The sequence below is a fragment of the Bos indicus genome, chromosome 29 (assembly GCF_029378745.1).
Source record: "Bos indicus isolate NIAB-ARS_2022 breed Sahiwal x Tharparkar chromosome 29, NIAB-ARS_B.indTharparkar_mat_pri_1.0, whole genome shotgun sequence".
NCBI lineage: Eukaryota > Metazoa > Chordata > Mammalia > Artiodactyla > Bovidae > Bos > Bos indicus.
In genome coordinates, this window is record NC_091788.1 from 18,063,141 (window position 1) to 18,081,367 (window position 18,227).

General features: G+C 41.4%; 1 protein-coding gene across 3 annotated transcripts in view; it reads left to right on the top strand.

Annotated features, from left to right (window-relative positions):
* GAB2 (GRB2 associated binding protein 2) overlaps positions 1–18,227 on the top strand; it is a 181,108-nt gene that overhangs the window by 125,949 nt on the left and 36,932 nt on the right. The window lies entirely within an intron of this gene.

An 18,227-nucleotide genomic window follows, 5' to 3' on the forward strand; every position in this document is an offset into this window, starting at 1 on the left:
CCACAGTAGAGGGCCTCCTAGCCCTGAGTCTGCTCACGTGGAAAGCAGGCATGGTGGGGTTATGATGAAGCTCGAGGTACTTGATGGCATTTCTTCAGGTACCTCCGTGCTACCCCGTTTCTCAGGTCTGCCCTTCCCCACCTCAGCTCTCTAGCTGTCTGCGCCTGGTTAACCTGTCACCCACACACGGGCAGCTTGCACCTTGCTCTCTTCTTTGATGCATCCTCTGTCCACTCCTGTCCTTTGTTTCAGAACAACCTGCATGGTTATACTTGCCACTTTTCTGGCAAGGGGAGGTGTGGGATTCTTTGTGAGTACTGTTGATGTACAATCCACTGTTCTTTATGTTTCCCTGGGAATGGACACACGAGAAGGGGGAGATTCTGACTTGTGTTCAGATTTTGTTAGCCCTCACAGAAAGAGTAGCTCAACATTTTTAAGTGAGGCTTCAGTTGCAGAAATGCTCTTTGACATTTGTTTGGGCTTATCCCCAACTCTAGGATGATTGAGGAGTAGGGTTCTTTTTGTGTGTATGGCTGATGGAAAGCCTAAGTTAGTAGTTTCCTAAACCTGGTTACATATCAGAATTAAAGAGGAACATTTTTTAAATGTTGATGCTAAAGATACATATCAAATCAGTTATCTAAGAATGTCAGGGGTGGGACCTAGGCATCTGTCTTTTAAAGGCTTCACACCGAGTGGCAAGGGTCTGGGGCTCAGCATCCATTTTTTGTAAATAATTGAAGGCTGCATACAATCTCTGATTCCTATACCTGCTTTCTAAACTTTTTAGAACCCTTTAAAAACATAAAAACTGTTTCTAGCACATCAACAACATCAGCCTCATCTGGGAACCTATTAGAAATGAAGATTCTTAAGCCCCACCCCATACTCAGTGAATCAGAAAACTGGAGGTGTTTTAACCAGCCTGCCAGGTGATCTGATGCATGGTTAAGTTTGAGAACCACCGATTTAGACTGTTACTATCAGAGTGGGGTTTATGGATGAGCAGCATCAACCTCTCCTGGGAACTTGTTAGGAAGACAGAAGACTTCTGCTCAGACTTACAGGATCAGAATCTGCATATTTTTTAAAGTTTCTTATTCTGAAATAATGTTAAACTTACAGAAGAGGTGCAGAAATTGTACAGCAAGTTCCCATGTATCTTTCATCCAGCTTTCCCTAACGTTAACATCTTTCTTAACCAGAGTATAGTTGTCAAAATGTTGATTGGTACAATACAGTTAGTTGCAGTGTATTGGGCTTTCACTTGTTTTTCACCAACGTCTTTATTCTGTTCAGGATTCGGTCCAGGATAGCATATTAGATTTGGTGGTTCTGCCTCTAGGGCCTCCAATCTGGGATGCCAGTTTCTCAGCCTCTCTTGTTTTTCTTTGACCTTGACACTTATAAGGCATACTGGCTAGATATTTTGTAGAATCTCCCTCAGTTTGAATTTGTATGATGTTTTTTCATGATTAGATTGAGGTCTAGGGGAGACTACCACAGAGGTAATGTGCCTTTCTCTGCACGTTGTATCAGGAGACACATGGTATCAATATGCCTTATTACTGGTCATGTTACCTCATCGCTTGGTTAAGATGGTATCTGACACATTCTTCTGCTGTAAAGCTGCTATCTGTGCTTTCATAATTAATAAATATTTTGCAGGAAGTACTTTAATGATGTGCAAATACCCCATTTCTGCTTAAACTTTTGCCCACTAATTTTAGCATTCATCAGCTGATCATGTTTGCAACCGTTATTACCATGGTATCCTAAGGAAGTTTTGTATCTCCCTCTGAATTGTATTAAGATACCTAGGTGATTTGTAGGCACAGTAAAATTTGAGAAGCTCTGGTCTGGATTATTTGTTCACAAACCTGGTGGGTCATCAGAATCACCCTAAAAACTTTCCTCTTTTAATTTATGGGTACTGATTCAGTAGATCTGACTTAGGGCTGCAAAACAGTTTTGAGATACTCCTCCTACAGAATGGGAGGAATTATTTCCAAATCATATCTGATAAGGGTCTAGTATCTAGAATATAAAAAGAACTATTACATCTCAGTAACAACAACAACAAAATAACCTCATTTAAAAATAGGTAAAGGATCTGAATAGACATTATTCCAGGGAAGATATACAAATAACCAGTAAGCCCATGAGAAGATGCAAAAATGTTGGACATCCTTACTCATTAGGGAGATGTGAAACAAAGCCACAATGAGATAATACTTCACACCCCTAGGATGACTGTAATCAAAATATGGACAGTGACCAGTGTTGGCCAGGATGTGAAGAAACATACTTTGCTCATGCATCCTACCTCATATGTTGCTGGTAGGAATGTAAAATGGTACAAATGAAACTGTTTACAAAATGGAAATTGATTCACAGATACAGAAAACAAGCATATGGTTGCCATGGAGGAAAGGAGGATGATAAATTTGGAGACTGAGATTGACACGTACCCACTATTGTATATAAAAGATAATAAGAACCTACGGTATAGTGCAGGGAACTCTGTTCAGGACTCTGCAGTGACCTATATGGGTTTGGAGTCTAGAAGAGAGTAGATTTGTGTATTATGGATAGTTGATTCACTGTACAGCAGAAAGTAACACAACATTATAAATATACACCAGTTTAAAAAATTGTGTGTGTGTGTGTGTGTATAATTTGATACATATATACACACATATATGGTCACATTTTCATTATCCATTCATTCCTCAGTGGACCTTTGGTTGTTTTCATGTCACTCCCACTGTAAATGATGCTGAAATGAACGTGAGGGGGCAGATAACTCTTCCAGACAGTAATTTCAGTTCCTTCAGTGATATATCCAGAACTGGAACTGTTGGGTTGTATGGTTATACTTTTAATTTTTTGAGGAAAGCCTCCATACTGTTTTGCATAGTGGCTGTACCAATTTATATTCCCACCTCTAGTCCACAAGGGTTCCCTTTTCCCCATATCTCTGGTCACACTTACTGCAATCTTTTTGATACTAGCCATTTAACAGGTGTGAGATGGTATCTCGTGGTTTTGACTTTATTTGCATTTCTGTACCTGTTGACTATTCAGATATCTTCTTTGGAAAAAGGTCTATTCAGGTTTGCTGTCAAATGATATGAGTTCCTTGTGTATTTTGGGTATTAACACCTTATCAGATATGAGGTTTGCAAGTATTTCTCTCCCATTCCTGAGGCTGCTTTTTCATTTTATTGTTTCTTTCTTTCACTGTGCAGAGCTTTGTAGTTTAATGTAGTCCCTCTTGTTTATTTTTGCCTTTTCTACTTGTGCTTTTGGTGTCACATCAAAAAAAAAAAAAAAAAAATCATTGCCAAGACCAATGTCAAAGAACTTTTCCTCTGTGTTTTCTATTAGGATGTTTATAGTTTCAGGTCTTACATTTAAGTCTAATGCATTTCAAGTTAATTTTTGTGCATAATGTGAGATTGGGTTTTAATTTAATTTTTTTTTTTTTTTTTGCGTGTAAATATCTGGTTTTCCCAATACCATTTACTGAAGAGACTTTTCTCCTTTGAGTATTCTTGGCTCCTTTATGAAATATTGACCATATACTGGGGCTTTTTATTCTGTTCCACTTGTCTGTGTGTCTGTTTTTTTATTAATATGCCAGTACCATGCTGTTTTGATTACTGTAGCTTTATAATATACTTTGACATCCAGAAGTGTGACCCCTCCAATTTTGTTCTTTCTCCACATTGCTTTGGCTATCTGGGGTGATTTGTGGTTCCATATGAATTTTAGGATTGTTTTTTCTATTTTTGTAAAAAAAAAATGTCATTGGAATCTTGATGAGGATTGCACTGAATCTGTAAATGGTTTTGGGTGGTATAGACATTTTAACAATACAGATTCTTAAAATCCATGAGCACAAGTTATCTTTACATTTATTTGTGTTGAAGTCCTTAATTTTTGAGCAAAGGGCTTTTGCCACTTGGCACTGGGCTCTGCAAATTATGTAGCTGATTGTGCCTGGACTAGATGTCCTTCCCTAGGAATTGTGTGATCTTTGAGGAAGGATTATGAAGCCCCATTTTGCTCTTAAATTCTTTGGTACAATTTTTGCTTTCTGGGTGGAATTTTTGGTTCCATCTGACCAAATCTTTATTATTATAGCTTTTATGGATTTTGTTTTACATTTTATTTTTGATGGAGGAATAAAATGCTTATGCAAAAAAAAAAAAAAAAGAGGAAGAAAATAAGAAAGAGGTTTTTAAAAAGCAGGAGAAAAAATCCAGAGACCCTCTAGTCTCAAAGCTTTCGTAAATGTGAGAAGTAAGTCCAAGGAATACATCAGATTTTAGGAAATATGTATAATGGGGTTGGGGAGGAACCGGAAAGAAAGTTACTTTGAACTATTCTCTTATGGGATTAGAGGTGTCCCTACAAAAAAAATTTATCCTTAAAATGTAGCAAAATTTATTCCTGGTGCAAATATCTTGTTTTTAAATCATGTATTTTAAAAACAGTTACTGTCTGAATCCCTACTTTAACTATATAGAATTTAAGTATGATTCAAATTCAAATATGTAGAACTGCATCATCTGGGCTTACTTTCTTTTGGTAGGAATATTCATTTGTTCATTCATACATTGTTCATTCACTCAGCAGATCTTTATGGAAGACTTATTCTGTGACAGTCCCTGTCATAACCACTGAGGCTACAGACTATAAAGATGAACAGTAGAGTTCCAGCACTTGGACCTCATAGTCTAGTGGAGGGAACAGACATAACCAGACAGTCCCAGGGAAGTTCTATAACAGAAGCATCACCAGGGATGGAGGCACCAGCCCACACACCACCAGCTCAGTGAAGGAAGGAAGAGGGAGAATGTTAAGGTGGCAACAAGTAAGCAAGTCAGTATTTTTCAACAGCTTTGTCTGTTAGACAGTATATTCCCTTTAACTTTTAACTTCTTTTATAAGGGATTATTTAATAGATCTCTAGTGTGTTAATTGTCAGAGCAAGAATATTAGTTGTCTATGATGGAGGTTTAGGATTCTTTGTGAGATCTTTCTGATGAAACCAAATGGGCTTTTCTTCCTCTGGTAGAATCTGGTATGTAACAAGATTCAGCCACATAATAGGTTTTGTTTTAACTTAGAAGCTTTTCCTAAAAGTGTGTCTTATCTATGAAACCCTCAGGTAAGGAGAGGAAGATTAATCATCTAAGTCAGTGTTTCTTTTAGAATCAGGATATGAGGAAAAGCAGGAAGGAAGTTAACATTTGACTACCTACTTTTGCTAAAGTGCTTTATTTCATTTAATCAACTGTGTTTCCATTTCTTTCAAAAAAAAAAAAAACTGAGTGCTATTTTTTTCCCCATGCCTAACACTCTAGGACTAAAGCTCTTGTCTGTCATACCCATGCATTGGCTGGGTTCAGACAGACTCTGCAGCCCTCATCTGCCTAAGTGAAAGTGAAAGTGAAGTCGCTCAGTCGTGTCCCACTCTTTGTGACCCCATGGACCGTAGCCTACCAGGCTCCTCTGTCCATGGGCTTCTCCAGGCAAGAATACTGGAGTGGGTTGCCATTTCCTTCTCCAGGGGATCTTCCCAACCCAGGGATCGAACCCAGGTCTCCTACATTGCAGGCAGACGCTTTAACCTCTGAGCCACCAGGGAAGCCAAGCTTTCTCCTAAATACAGCGCCACTCTCCTGTTGCTGGGGCTTGCTCACCTGCCTCATGTGGGATGCATCCTGTACTCATAGGTAACCCTCAGTGACCACAAAAGGACATAATAGGAGCTGTGTATTGAGCATCTACCCTTTGTAAAATAGGGTGTGTAAAATACATTCTTACTCGAAATGCACAGTAATCCTTTGAGGTAGCAATGATCTTGACTCACGGTCACAGCTAGAAAATGATGGAGCCGGGATTCTAGTCTAACCCGAGTCTGACTCTGCATTCTCACACGCCATCTCTTTGCCCCGGCCCTCCTGGAATGTGAACATCAGCCAGAACCAAGCCCTGTTGTTTTCGCCCCTGTGGATGCCACATATTAGGTTGAAAGCACTCCTTGACCCCTTCCGCCGGGGTCCTGCAGCTGGCTCAGGTTTCCCTCCTTACCGGTCCATATTGCTGAAATCCTCGGGCTGGACTATTCCAAGAATTTAGTAACTTGTAGAGCTTTAATCCAGCCATCAGTCTCTGTTGGTCAGTCTCTGGTGGGTGGGTGAGGGGTGTGCCTGAGCTCACATCCCAACTCTGGGATGATGTGAAGAAGTCACTTGATTGAGGTCTTAGTTTCCTTTCTTCAAACAGAGAAAATCTTTTCATCTACCAGTTCTGTTTCTCTATGAGCTTATCAGCACAGACCTTAGACCACTGGCAGCCCCTCAAGTTTCATATTTCCCAATGGAGGATTCACATTGGTTTCTATGCAGAGGTGTCCCCAAGACCTGTGTGGTCCATACCCTCACTTGCTGTTGGTCCTGTAGAAATTCCTTCTCATACAGAGCCTCCTCCAAGTACATATTCCTTGTTTCTTTTTTTTTTTTTTTTAAGAGTTGTGATGGGACCTGTCATTTAAAAAAAAAAAAAAAAAAACTTGTGTTTTTCACTTTCAGCTGGAAGGAGTTCTGTGGCAGATGGAGTCTTTTTTTAATCCTTCTTGCCACCCCCAGCTTCTTCTTTCTGCTACGACTCTCCAATTCCTCACATATTTCAGCCAAAAATGCTTAGGATAAAACCTGCCTAGTATCAAGACCAAACCAAGAGTGACACAGAGTCTGAGTATCGACCCAAGGGTGGGGAAAACAGGAGGCTGACAGGAAGCCAAGAACAACGCTCGGGAAGGAAAAACAGTTCCAAGAGTGAATATCAGGATTTCAGGTCATATACGTGGAGTTGGCTTTTTGTTTGTTTGGGGGGGTGGGTGTGTGTGTGCGTGTGTGTGTACACGCATGCACAAGCAACAGTAAGAACCCTGCCTTCTCTGGGAATCAAAACAGCCTTCAGTCCCCCGAGCAGGGAGCAGAAAGCTGCTCTGAACTGTGTTTACGAGCAGGCAGAGCCGAGACCTCACGTTTGTGGCTCCGTCATGGGCAGCTGTCCCTGACCAGATGTACCACACACAAAAAGAACCAGCTCCCAGTGCGGAGCTTGGATGAATTATTCATGGGCTCAGGAGCCACCGACTGCTTGGAAGGCCCCCAGCCCTTTGAATCCTCTAAGCCAAGAGCTTCTCGTCCCCGGTGGCCCCCGCCTTCCTCTAATCCCATGGCCAGTGCAGGGCCTGCACAGCCCCTCACTCTCACATGTGCTCTGAAAGGCACACTGGCTGCTGCTACTTATGTGCTCTAGACGTTGAATAAGTGTCTCTCGGAGGTGTTACCATCTGTAATGTGGAGATGACGCTCCCTCACCGAGGGGTTGGGGGGAAGCTGGGGAAGTGCATAGGTGTGCAGTGTGAATGGCAGTGGCTTGTTTCTCTGCTTTCCATGTAGTGCTTTCGGTGAATGTGACGATGTTTATATCTGAAGGTCAAGATGAACAGGATATGATTTAAGTCCCTGTTGTTTTTAGAGAACTGTACAGTCTATAGAAACACTTATACGCAGTCTCCTTTGAGCATAAAGATACAAGAGAGGCAGGGCCGCTAGCGTGATCCCTGTTGCACAAGTAAGGAAGCTGAGGTTTAAAGGCACTGACGTTCTCGAAGAAGCAGTGTCGCCAGGTCCAGACTCTTAAGAGCTTTAACTCCATCCTAGGACTGTGTGCTCTGATTCCTTTTCATTGGTCCCAATCCCTTTTCACAGACCTGTTTTTTTTAATCAAACTTTAAACTTTTTGTTTTGTATTGAGGTATGGCCAATTAACAATGTTGTCATAGTTTCAAGTGAACACAAAGGGTCTCAGCCTTATAGATACATGTATCCATTCTCCTCCAAACCCCCTCCCATCCAGACTGGTACATAACATTAAGTGGCGTTCCATGCGCTATACAGTAGGTCCCCAGTGGGTATCCATTTTAAATATAGCAGTCTGTACATGATCTTTCCACAGTCCCTAACTATCCCTTCTCCTCCCCATCAACCATAAGTTGGTTTTCTGAGTCTCTTTCTGTTTTGTAAGTTATTTTGTATCATTTGTTTTTAGACTCCACAGTAAGGAATATATGATATTTTTCCTTTTCTGTCTGACTGACTTCACTCAGTATGACAATCTCTAGGTCCATCCATGTTTCAGCAAATAGCATTATTTCATTCTTTGTAATGGCTGAGTATAGATGCATTGTATAGATGTGCCACAGCTTCTTTGTCCATTCCTCTGTTGATAGACGTGTGGGTTGCTCCCACGTCTTGGCTGCTGTAAACAGTGAGGCAGTGAACACTGGGGTGCGTGTAATCTTTCAGATCATGGTTTTCTCCAGATATATGCTCAGGAGTGAGACAGCAGGGTCCTACAGTAGCTCGATTTTTAGTTCTTTAAAGAACATCTATACTGTTCTCTATAGTGGCTATTCCAGTTTGCATTCCCATCAACAGTGTAAGAGGATTCCCTACTCTCCACGCCCTCTCCGGCATTTGTTGTTTGTGGAGTTTTTTGAGGATAGCCATTCTGACAGGTATGAGGTGGCATTTCATTGTAGTTTTAATTTACATTTCTCAAATTATTAGCAAAGTTTAACATCTTTTTCTTCTGCCCATTGACCATTAGTATGTCCTCTTTGCAGAAATGTCTATTCACATCTTCTGCCCAGTTTTTGGAGTGGGTTGTTTGTTTTGATACTGTTAAGGGTCATAACCTGTTTGTAAATTTTGGAGACCAATCCCTTATCAGTCACATCATTTGCAAATATTTTCTCCCAATCTTTGGATTGTCGGTTCATTTTGTTTATTGTTTTCTTTGCTGTGCAGAAGCTTTTGAGCTTAAGTAGGTCCCATTTGTTTAGTTTTGTTTATTTCCATTTTTCTGGGAGATGGATTGACAAAGATGTTATTGTGATTTATGTCAGAGAATGTTCTGCCTATGTTTTCCTCTAGGTATTTTATAGTGTTGGGTTTCACATTTAGGTCTTTAATCCATTTTGAGCTTATTTTTGTGTATGGAGTTAAAGAATGATCTAATTTCATTTTTTTACATGTGGCTATCCAGTTTTCCCAGCACCAAATGTTGAAGAGACTGTCTTTCCAGCACTGAGTAGTCTTACATCCTTTGTCATAAATTACTGTACCATAGGTGCATGAGCTTATTTCTAGGTTTTCTGTCCCATTCCATTGATTTATATTTTTTGCTGGTACCGTACTGTTTTGATGACTGTGGCTTTCTAGTATTGTCTGAAGTCAGGGAGCCTGATTTGTCCAGCTCAGTTTTTCTTTTTTGAGAATGCTTTGGCTATTCGAGTTCCTTGGTGTCCCCGTACAGATTTTGAGATTTTTTTGTTCTAGTTCTGTGAAAAATGCCATTAGTAATTTGATAGGGATTCCATTGAATCTATACATTGCCTTGGGTAGTATTGTCATTTTGGCAATAGTGATTCTTCTAATCCGTGAACATGGTATATCTTTCCATCTGTTTATGTCTTCTTCAATTTCTTTCATTAGCATCTTATAGTTTTTGGAGTATAGGTCTTTTGCCTCCTTAAGTAGGTTTATTCCTAGGTTTTTTTTTTTTTTTTTTATGTGATCGTAAATGGATTTATTTCTTGAATTTCTCTTTCATATTTTTTGTTGTTAGTGTATAGAAATGCAATAGATTTCTGTATATTAATTTTGTAACCTGCAACTTCACCAAGTTCATTGATGGGTTCTAGTAGTTTTATAGTACATCTTTAGGATCCTCTATGTATAATACTATGTCATCTGCAAACAGTGGCAGTTTAACTTTTTATCCAATTTGGATTCCCTTTACTTCTTTTTCTTTTCTGATTGCTATATCTAGGTCTTCCAAAACTATGCTGAATAGAAGTGGTAAAAGTGGGCATCCTTGTCTTGTTCGTGATCTTAGAGGGAAAACTTTCAGCTTTTCACCATTGAGTATTATGTTAGCTATAGGTTTGTCATCAGTTCAGTTCAGTTCAGTCGCTCAGTCGTGTCCGACTCTTCGCAACCCCATGAATTGCAGCACACCAGGCCTCCCTGTCCATCACCATCTCCCGGAGTTCACTCAAACTCATGTCCATCGAGTCGGTGATACCATCCAGCCATCTCATCCTCTGCCGTCCCCTTCTCCTCCTGCCCCTCAATCCCTCCCAGCATCAGAGTCTTTTCCAATGAGTCCACTCTTCGCATGAGGTGGCCAAAGTACTGGAGTTTCAGCTTTACCATCATTCCTTCCAAAGAAATCCCAGGGCTGATCTCCTTCAGAATGGACTGGTTGGATCTCCTTGCAGTCCAAGGGACTCTCAAGAGTCTTCTCCAACACCACAGTTCAAAAGCATCAATTCTTCTGCGCTCAGCTTTCTTCACAGTCCAACTCTCACACCCATACATGACCACTGGAAAAACCATAGCCTTGACTAGACGGACCTTTGTAGGCAATGTAATGTCTCTGCTTTTGAATATGCTATCTAGGTTGGTCATAACTTTTCTTCTAAGGAGTAAACGTCTTTTAATTTCATGGCTGCAGTCACCATCTGCAGTGATTTTGGAGCCCCAAAAAATAAAGTCTGACACTGTTTCCACTGTTTCCCCATCTATTTCCCATGAAGTGATGGGACCAGATTCCATGATCTTCATTTTCTGAATGTTGAGCTTTAAGCCAACTTTTTCACTCTCCTCTTTCACTTTCATCAAGAGGCTTTTTAGTTCCCCTTCACTTTCTGCCATAAGGGTGATGTTATCTGCATATCTGAGGTTATTGATGTTTGTCATATATGGCCTTTATTATGTTGAGTTATGTACCCTTTATGTCCACTTTCTGGAGAGTTTATATCATAAATGGGTGCTGAATTTTGTCAGAAGCTTTTTCTGCGTCTGTTGAGATGATCATATGATTTTTATTCTTGAATTTGTTAATGTGGTATATCACAATGATTGATTTACATATGTTGAAAAATCCTTGCATACCTGGGATGAATCCCAGTTGATCATGGTTTATGATCTTTATGATGTATTGATGGATACAGATGGCTAGTATTTTGTTGAGGATTTTTGCATCTATGTTCATCAGTGATATTGGCCTCGTAGACCTGTTTATTGTGGCTGTTTGTAAATCACAAAATAGCCAGCAAGGAAGAGAAGCAAGAAGTTGATATATCACTGAGAGCTTTACATATACAAAGTGCTATCTGTGCACTAATATTAATCTCAAAGGGCTAAATTAGCAAGACAACATGATCCATCTCAAAGTAGCCAACAAACTACTGTGAACTAAAAGCTCAGGGAGGTTAGATCACCAGACCCCCATTTGCAACTCTTGAAGATTTTGAAATAAGGCCAGAGCCTCCTCCATATCCTGTCTCTTATTGTAGCTTTTTCTCTTCTTAAACTCCCTAGCAGGAATTTCACGACAGTTGCATGACTAACTCTATGGAAAGATGACCTTCCAGCCAACTGTTCTTTATCTGTCCCTACTAAAATTTTGGGCGAGACTGCCCCCCTTTAAGCATTTTGTAAATATTTGAAAAGTGAAAGTGTTAATCACTCAGTTGTATCCAACTCTTTGTGACCCCACGGACTGTAGCCTGCCAGTCTCCTCTGTCCATGGAATTCTCCAGGCAAGAATACTGGAGTGGGTTGCCATTTCCTTCTCCAGGGGATCTTCCCAACCCAGGGATCGAAACCAGGTCTCCTGCATTGCAGGCAGTTCCTTTACTGTGTGAGCCACTAGGGAAGCTCCATAAAATATGGAAATGCTTCACGAATTTGCATGTTATCCTTGGGCAGGGGCCATAAACTTCTAGTAATCCATGAGTTTTCCCAGTAACTCAACAGCAGAATTATTTTAAGTCCTGGTTCCCTCTGAGATGAAATGATACTCATCAATATGCTTTTGGGAAAGTCTTCAACCTCCAGTGGAGGAATATTATCAGGGTCTTCAAACAGCTCCTTCCTCTCCAGGAGAATGATTAGTGCCTGAAAGGTCAGGCCCCCTTATTCCAGCTGGACTTCTTACAGCAGGGAGGGCTGTGGTGGAGTCAGGCAGTCCACTCAGATACCTTCTGGTGACCTTGGTCCTTCCCCCTCACACAGGGAGTGGTGCCAAGGGAGAAGCAGGGGTTAGAGGGAAAAGCTGGGAGTAGACGAGGCTGGGGAGGGAAGAAGCCTTTCTTGGAGACCTCACCCTGTCTCTCTTCTCATTCTGGGAGGACCTTTTCCTGCCTTGTTCCCTCCCCTACCTTTTGTATTTTGCCTTTTTAAACTGAGTTCAGATCTCTCACTCCTCTGGGGGACCTTTGTGGGAAGCTTAGAGCAAATGTGGGAGGTGGTAGGCAGCTTCCCCCGCAGACTGACACAGGTCCCTTGAGGAGTGAAGATCAGAGTGAAGACTGACCCAGGCCCCAGCCCAGAGGCGGAGGCAGATGTCTGAATCACCCACCCTTTTTTTCCAGAGACAATGAGGAAAATAAACATCCAGACCAGTTTTCAGCCAGATCCGAAGTCCTCAAGCCCTATTTTGAAAAAGAAAATGTTATTCTAAATAACCCTGAAATATCAGACCTTCCTCGATTTTTTGTTTGTTTGTTGTTTTTTGTCCACAGCTGGGTCTGGTCACCCTGAGAGTAGGCTCTGAGCTGGGACATGAACTCCATAAAATCCACACAGACACTTTTGCATTGTCCTGGAACAGGCTTCAACCCTAACTTGCAGCAAAGTCCAGACCCTCTGGAGGAGGCAAGGGAGACAGGGAGAAACCTGACCCTCTTTGCTTCGTTCTAAGCCTTGATCCTCCTTCCTGCTTTCCCTCGTGTACCAGAGACTGCCCTTCAGCACCCCAGCCAGCCAGCTTAGATTAAGTCTAGTGTTACCTGCCAAACCCACAGACTCTTAGAAATGAGAGCGCCTCACCCCAGCTCTTCAACACCAGAAGCTTTGGATAACTTCCAGACATCCCATGAGATGCTCCCCCCTTTCCTGTTCTTTGAATATTTCTAATTATCTCTAGTGAAGGAGGGTAATAAATTATTGTGGAATTGGTCCCAGACCAGACTCCAAAGCCCAACATAACTCTAATTTTTGGCTAAAGGTAGAATTAGGATTTTGAATTTAGTGGTAAGGTCACCTTGGACCTCTAAAGCTCTTGGTTATGGTTAAAACATCCAGCTATATAGAGTTCTGCCCAGGATTTTGAACTCTGCAAAATCAGTAGGTATGGTCACCTTTCTCTGAGATCTGAATTGGGAGTCAAAGTCCTGATTTTTTATTTCAGCTTTGTTATTGAATCCAGTGTGTAGCTCTTGGTTTCTTCAACAGTAAACGAGGAGCTTGGGGATCAGTGATTTTCAAACTTTTTTTTTTTTTTCCTTGCAATGCTTGTTAACTAAATCTTACATGGACACAATATGTGAAACAGGCGAGAAGGAGCTGTTCTAAATGTTGCAGGGGAGGTGGAGTCAAGCACTGTAAGCTGGCGTTGGGCCCAGATGGCCTGCCCTCCTTCTCGCCCTTGGTGGCCTGGGAAGGCTGGAACACAGTGCAAAAATATTGGTCTGCAGCAACTATTGCCAAACAAGGTCCCACAGACCAGTGCTGAGCTGTGAAAAATGTCCTCAGTCCACAACAAAAACAAAAACATAATGAGAATGTAGTCAGTTTTCATAAGGCTAAATGTAGTCAGATTTCATAACTTGCCTTTATCCAGAGCTTCTTTTCTTAGGGCTGTGCGTGTTTGTCAAAGTGTCCTTGTGTTTGTGTGTGTGTGAAATGACAGTTACAGTAAACAATAGTTTTTCCATATTCACAGTAAAAATTTGTGAACCCTGTGTGTCAGTTTTTTAAAGTGTACAAACAAATAAACAGAGAGGCAGTGTTTTCACTCCTCCATAAGATGGAAAAGTCTGGGGAGCGGTCATCTAGAGGTTACATGGTGTCGGGATCACCCAGTTCCCAGCCTCTGCTTCTGTACTCGGCCAGAGGCCTTTGGACTCTGCCTTCCCATTGAGGCCCACCCTGCACCCCAGCCTTGAGTCAGGGCTTTGGGATTCTTCATCCTTTTTGCTCAGTTCTGACCTTCATTTTGCGTGTAAACTAAGGTCAGCCCTGGGACTTTGTCTACTTTTCCTATTCTTGAGTCATTTCCTGTTAACCTGACTGTCATCTCGAATTCCACCTAGGCCTGTACCCTCTCCTGCTTTTATTTAGCCCCTCTCTTACCCGAACCAGTAAGCCAGTGGCTGGAGCCCATCTACCCAGTGGCTGACTTCCAGGTGGCCAGTGGTCTACCTGAATTTCTGATGAAAATCTGCTTCTGCTTTCCCTAAACATGCTTCTTCCTCCTCTTGGCCTCTGCTGCCCACGTGGCTGGGTGATCCCAGTTTCTGCTCTACATTCACTCACTCAGCACACTGAGTACCTGTTTTTGGGTCACGTTCTAGGGTCATGTGCCAGCGAAGAGCTTAAGCCATGATCTCGCTCTCGAGCTTTATCAAGTCCTCTGGCTTGTGTTCTTTCTGCCACACTGCCCCTGGAGCCCTTCTTAAAGTGACTGCCTGCCTCCTCTGTGTGTTGTACCACAGTCTGGGGTACTCTGGGGCCCTCTGTCTTCACCAAGATTTGCCTGCCTTTAACTGAACTCTGCCTTGGCTATATGCCAGAATATGACTAACAGATTAAAAAAAAAAAAATTGAGGTTAACCTCAAGTGTGAAAAGAAAAAGTTTTTTTCAGACTTCTGAGTTTAATTTCAATATCAAGGTAGTGATAGAAATTGAAGTTTTAATCAACTTAGGTTAAAACCCATCAATACAGGATTTTCTGTTACTTCAGGTTTCTCTCTTCTTTTATCCCCACATAAATAGAAATAAATAACCAGATATTTATTTTTCCATCTATTTATTGAATTATAATTAACAAAGCTGTATATATTTAAAGTATACATCATGACTATTTGATATATGCAAACATTGTAAAATGATTACCAGTCAGGGCAATTAACACATCTACCACCCCAAAGCTCAGGTTTCTCTTGCTTTCTCTGTGGGCTGCATGTTCAAGTTCCCAAGAGCTTAGGGAACTGAAACTAATTCGCCAAGGCTAGAGTACAGAGTCTGGGAATGAGGGGAGAGTGAGAGACTGAGGTTGGGAACATGGCCCTTCTATCTTTCTGGCACCACATTAGTAGAGACTCATAGCAGCTGGCCAGTGATGATTCAAATGAATGATTTAGTTATAGTGTTTGCTTATAACTTTGTAAATAGTTATAATTATATAAAATGACAGTTTGAAAATGACAGTTTACTTCCAAACATTGTTGTTTTGAGAAATTCCCTGTTGGGGGTGGGGGGTGGGGGGTGCAAAAAGAAGCTTCAAGAAATGCTAACCTTATTAACAGGACATAGAGTCTAAAATTCTGTATAAAACAGTGGTATACAATGAAAAAGGACAGCAAAAAAAAAAAAAATTCAAAATGGATGATGATCTAACTAATCTGAAAAGATAGAATATGCCAGTGACCTGAACTTTATTTTATATATCTATCACTTATTTATTGTTTGCTTTTATTTCCCACCTCCTCACTCCTTTTGTGGGTGAGATCAGTGAACAAATTCATCATAACTTGTGAATCATAATAGCCAAAACACTCAGCCAAGACAGAGAAGGGAGTAGATTTCATAGACTGAGAAAATTCTAGAATATGAGCTCTTGAAGGGCCCTTAGAGGGTGTTTAGTTCCACACTCCTCAGATGACAGTGTCTGGAGGTCAGGAAAGGGGAGCTAATTTGCTCGAGATCATATAGCTAACTGGCAAGGTTAGAGATGAAACCCAGGCTTCACCTCTCACTTGTGTGATGCATGTATGTGTGTATATGCATATATGTGTGTATATACGTACATACATACACACCAGTTCAGAAGGTCAATTTAGTAAGGGGCAAAGAGCACAGGTCTTGGAATCATAAATACATGAATCCACAGCATGGATGAGTTCAGTCTTAACATGGTCTTGGGCAAGTCAATTTACTTTTTTGAGCCTCAGTTTCTCCATTAGTACAATAGAAACGACATTCTTCCAAGACTATTATAAAGACCATATAATCAGTCGCTCAGGTCCAACTCTTTGTGACCCCATGGATTGCAACATGCCAAGCTTCCCTGTCCATCACCAACAACTTCCAGAGCTTGCTCAAACTCATGTCCATCGAGTCAGTGATGCCATCGAACCCTTCATCCTCTGTCGTCCCCTTCTCCTCCTGCCTTCAATCTTCCCAGCATCAGGGTCTTTTCCAGTGAGTCAGTTCTTCACATCAAATGGCCAAAGTACTGGAGTTTCAGCTTCAGCATCAATCCTTCCAATGAATATTCAGGTTTGATTTCCTTTAGAATTGACTGGTTTGATCTCCTTGCAGTCCAAGGTATTCTCACAGGTCTTATACAGCACCACAGTTCAAAAGCATCAGTTGTTCAGCGCTCAGCTTTCTTTATGGTCCAACTCTCACATCCATACATGACTACTGGAAAAACCATAGCTTTGACTAGATGCACCTTTGTTGGCAAAGTAATGTCTCTGCTTTTTATATGCTGTCTAGGTTGGTCATAGCTTTTCTTCCAAGGAGCAAGCATCTTTTAATTTCATGACTGTAGTCACCATCTGCAGTGATTTTGGAGCCCGAGAAACAAAATCTGTCACTGTCTCCATTGTTTCCCCATCTGTTTGCCACGTAGTGATGGGATCAGATGCCATGATCTTTGTTTTTTGAATATTGAATTTTAAGCCAGCTTTCACTCTCCTCTTTCATCAAGGACTCTTTAGTTCTTCTTCGCTTTCTGCCATAAGGGTGGTGTCATCTGCATATCTGAGGTTACTGATATTTCTCCTAGCGATCTTGATTCCAGCTTGTGCTTCATCCAGCCCAATGTTTCTCATGATGTACTCTGCATATAAGTTAAATAAGCAGGGTGACAATATGCAGCCTTGACGTACTTTTTTCCCAATTTGGAGGCAGTCCATTATTCCATGTCCAGTTCTAACTGTTGCTTCCTGACCTGCATACAGATTTCTCAGGAGGCAGGTCAGGTGGTCTGGTATTCCCATCTGTAAGCATTGTTTAAGATTACATAAGAATCCATGTAAACCACACAGCGTGGTGTTTGGTCCCTGATAGCATTGTATTGTGCTCGTGCTCAGTCATCTGCAGCTCTTTGAGATGCCATGGCTTATAGCCCGCCAGTCTCCTCCGTCCATGGGGTTCTCCAGGCAAGAATACTGGAGTGCATGCCATTTCCTTCTCCAGGGGATCTTCCTGACCCAGAGATCAAACCTGTATCTCCTGTGTCTCCTGCATTGGCGGGCAGATTCTTTACCACTAATGCCATCTGGGAAGCCATTGGTACATGATAAGTACACATGAATTATCTGTGGAGTATATAGCTAATAAATTGTTGCAGCCTTCTCCGTGATCCTCAAAGCAGTCCTTTGAGTGTGTATGGCATGTTATTCTTTGTCATTGTTGTTGTTCAGGTGCTAAGTCGTGTCCAACTCTTTGCAACCCCTTAGACTGCAGCACACCAGACTCCCCTGTCCTTCACTATCTCTCAGAGTTTGCTGAAATTCATGTCCATCAAGTTGGTGATGCCATCCAACTATCTCATCCTCTGCTGCCCCCTTCTCCTCCTGCCCTCAATCTTTCCCAGCATCAGGGTCTTTTCCAATGAGTCAGCTTTTCGCATCAGGTGGCCAAAGTATTGGAGCTCCCGCTTCAGCATCAGTCCTTCCAATGAATATTCAGGGTTGATTTCCTTTAGGATTGACTGGTTTGATCTCCAAAGGACTCTCAAGAGTCTTATCTCCCCCAAAATGAACCATTTTAAAGAACACTATCTCTGTTTTGCCTAAATTCAGAAACATTTTTACTGTGTGTGATTTATATGTTTACCATACAAACTTTGCTGACTTTCTTAATTTGAAATGCATTATACTTAAGTTACTGAGATGCTCAAAAACAAAGGTGTCTCTTTAAATGTACTACTACTAACAAAGAGATCTTTACCTAGAGCTTACCTTGTAGGAGGCAGTGTTCAAAGCATTTCACAGATCTTAACTCATAATCTTACGAAGTGGACATCTATTACAGTGAAGTCTCCTCCA